The following is a 4,004-nucleotide window of genomic DNA, read 5'->3' as shown; positions in this document are numbered from 1 at the left end:
TTACTTCCAACTATGTGGTCAATTTTGGAATAAGTGCGATGTGGTGCTGAGAAGAATGTATATTCTGTTGATTTGGGGTGGAGAGTTCTGTAGATCTCTATTAGGTCCACTTGGTGCAGAGTGGAGTTCAATTCCTGGATAGCCTTGTTAACTTTCTGTTTCGTTGATCTGTCTAATGTTGACAGTGGGGTGTTAAAGTCTCCCATTATTATTGTGTAGGAGTCTAAGTCTCTTTTTAGGTCTCCAAGGACTTGTTTTATGAATCTGCGTGCTCCTGTACTGGGTGCATATATATTTAGGATAGTTCTTCTTGTTGAATTGATCCCTTTACCATTATGTAATGGCCTTGTCTCTTCTGATCTTTGTTGGTTTAAAGTCTGTTTTATCAGAGACTAGGATTGCAACCATTGCTTTTTTTTGTTTTCCATTTGCTTGGTAGATCTTCCTCCATCCCTTTATTTTGAGCCTATGTGTGTCTCCCTGCACGTGAGATGGGTCTCCTGAATATGCACATTGATGGGTCTTGACTCTTTATCCAATTTGCAAGTCTGTGTCTTTTAATTGGAGCATTTAGCCCATTTACATTTAAGTTAATCTTGTTATATGTGAATTTTATCCTGTCATTATGTTAGCTGGTTATTTTGCTCATTACTTGATGCAGTTCTTCCTAGCATCGATGGTGTTTACAATTCGGCATGTTTTTGCAGTGGCTGGTACCGGTTATTCCTTTCCTTCAGGAACTCTTGTAAGGCAGGCCTGGTGGTGACAAAATCTCTCAGCATTTGCTCGTCTGTAAAGGATTTTATTTCTCCTTCACTTATGAAGCTTAGTTTGGCTGGATATGAAATTCTGGGTTGAAAATTCTTTTCCTTAAGAATGTTGAATATTGGCCCCCACTCTCTTCTGACTTTGTAGAGTTTCTGCTGGGACATCTGCTGTTAGTCTGATGGGCTTCCCTTTGTGGGTAACCTGACCTTTCTCTCTGGCTGCCCTTAACATTTTTTCCTTCATTTCAACTTTGGTGAATCTGACAATTACGTGTCTTGGAGTTGCTCTTGTCGAGGAGTATCTTTGTGGCATTCTCTGTATTTCCTGAATCTGAATGTTGGCCTGCCTTGCTAGGCTGGGGAAGTTCTCCCGCATAATAAATCCTGAAAAGTGTTTCCCAACTTGGTTCCATTCTCCTCGCCACGTTCAGGTACACCAATCAGACATAGATTTGGTCTTTTCACATAGTCCCCTATTTCTTGGAGGCTTTGTTCGTTTCTTTTTACTTTTTTCTTTAAACTTCTCTTCTCGTTTCATTTCATTCATTTGATCTTCAATCACTGATACCCTTTCTTCCAGTTGATCAAATCGACTACTGAAGTTTGTGCATGCATCACGCAGTTCTCGTGCCATGGTTTTCAGCTCCATCAGGTCATTTAAGGACTTCTCTACACTGGTTATTCTAGTTAGCCATTTGTCTAATCGTTTATCAAGGTTTTTAGCTTTTTTTGCGATAGGCTTGAACATTCTCCTTTAGCTCGGAAAAGTTGGTTATTACCAATCATCTGAAGCCTTCTTCTCTCAACTTGTCAAAGTCATTCTCCGTCCAGCTTTGTTCCATTGCTGGTGAGGAGCTGTGTTCCTTTGGAGGAGAAGAGGCGCTCTAATTTTTAGAATTTTCGGTTTTTCTGCTCTGGTTTCTCCCCATCTTTGTGGTTTTATCTACCTTTGGTCTTTGATGATGGTGACATACAGATGGGGTTTTGGTGTGGATGTCCTTTCTGTTTGTTAGTTTTCCTTCTAACAGTCAGGACCCTCAGCTGCAGGTCTGTTGGAGTTTGCTGGATGTCCACTGCAGACCCTGTTTACCAGAGTATTACCAGAGGAGGCTGCAGAACAGCAAATATTGCAGAACAGCAAATGTTGCTGCCTGATTGTTCCTCTGGAAGCTTTGGCTCAGAGGGGCACCCGGCCGTGTGAGGTGTCAGTCTGCCCCTACTGGGAGGTGCCTCCCAGTTAGGCTACTTGGGGGTCAGGGACCCACTTGAGGAGACAGTCTGTCCACTCTCAGATCTCAAACTCCGTGCTGGGAGAACCACTGCTCTCTTCAAAGCTGTCAGATGGGGACGTTTAAGTCTGCAAAAGTTTCACTGCCTTTTGTTCAGCTATGCCCTGCCCCTAGAGGTGGAGTCTACACAGGCAGGCAGGCCTCCTTGAGCTGTGGTGGGCTCCACCCAGTTTGAGCTTCTCGGCTGCTTTGCTTACTTATCCAAGCCTCAGCAATGGTGGGCGCCCCTCCCCCAGCCTTGCTGCAGCCTTGCAGTTCAATCTCAGACTGCTGTGCTAGCAATGAGCAAGGCTCTGTGGGCGTGGGACCCTCCAAGCCAGGTGTAGGATATAATCTCCTGGTGTGCCATTTGCCAAGATCATTGGAAAAGGACAGTAGTAGGATGGGAGTGACCCGATTTTCCAGGTGCCATCTGTCACAGCTTCCCTTAGCTAGGAAAGGGAATTCCCCAACCCCTTGTACTTCCCTGCCTCACCCTGCTTCGGCTCACACTCGGTGGGCTGCATTCACTGTCCAATAAGCCCCAGTGAGATGAACCCGGTACCTCAGTTGGAAATGCAGAAATCACCCATCTTCTGCGTTGCTCACGCTGGGAGCTGTAGACTGGAGCTGTTCCTATTTGGCCATCTTGGAACCTCCCCCAAAACTCTTAATTCTAAACCCACATATCCCCCATAAAAACATGCTTTGCCTCCATACTTCCTCAGCTTAACATGGCTCTTCTTTTCCCCTCATGCTCTACACTTTACCCTCTAACGTGTTCAAAACACATCCAGAATTTATCCACTTTTCTCCATCTCTACTCCCACATCCTAGTCCAAACCACTTTCATCTCTCACTTGGATTAATCTTAACAGAAACTCACTTGTTTCTCTGCTTCCTCTGGTTCTCGGCTGCCCTTTCCCCCTTCCCTTGCCCTAAGAGCCAGAGTAGTTTCTTAAAAATTCCAATCAGAGGCCGGGTGTGGTGGCTCATGTCTGTAATCCCAGCACTTTGGGAGGCCGAGGCGGGTGGATCACAAGGTCAAGAGATTGAGACCATCCTGGCTAACACAGTGAAACTCCGTCTCTACTAAAAATACAAAAAAATTAGCCAGGCGTGGTGGTGGGCGCCTGTAGTCCCAGCTACTCAGGAGGCAGAGGCAGGAGAATGGCGTGAATCCGGGAGGCGGAGCTTGCAGTGAGCCAAGATTGCACCACTGCACTCCAGCCTGGGCGACAGAGCGAGACTCTGTCTCAAAAAAAAAAAAAAAAAGTTTACTTTCAGTTTTCCTTTCTTAACAGCCCTTATGGCCTGAAATTATCTTAGTTGTTTATTCACTCTGTGAGAACAGGTCCTTGTTTATCCTGTTAATCATCATATCCTCTATGATTAGAAAAGTGAGAGAAGGGCCTGACCTTAGTAAAGACTTGAATAAATATCAGTTAAATATTGAGTGAATTACACATTTCTGACTATTATACTCAAAGAATTTTCTTCCTGGAAAATTGATCTCAAAGGGAAAGCAAGGTGATTTTCATGTGTGTGTGTGTGTTTACATAAATGTTACAGAATCTTAGTGTTGACCCAGACCTAAGCTTTCAGAAACAATTTTAACAGGCAAGCTAACACACAGAGCTATTCTCTATATTGAATGTTACGACTGATCTTGACAATACACCAGATAGGAACTCCATTTCATTCCTGCATTTCTTAAAATGACTAACACACTTTAACAAGGTTTAATTATGACAAATATATCCTTTCTCAACAGTGCTTAGAAGTTTATAAACATGCCAGGATCTTCTGACGAGAAATCAGTCAGTAAGGTTTCCTGGGACACAGTAGTAGCTCAATAAATATTTACTAAGTGGGCCGGGCGTGGTGGCTCAAGCCTGTAATCCCAGCACTTTGGGAGGCCGAGACGGGCGGATCATGAGGTCAGGAGATCAAGACCATCCTGGCTAAC

The sequence above is a fragment of the Mandrillus leucophaeus genome, unplaced genomic scaffold, assembly GCF_000951045.1.
Source record: "Mandrillus leucophaeus isolate KB7577 unplaced genomic scaffold, Mleu.le_1.0 Scaffold39, whole genome shotgun sequence".
NCBI classification, from domain to species: domain Eukaryota; kingdom Metazoa; phylum Chordata; class Mammalia; order Primates; family Cercopithecidae; genus Mandrillus; species Mandrillus leucophaeus.
This window is presented reverse-complemented; position numbering follows the sequence as displayed.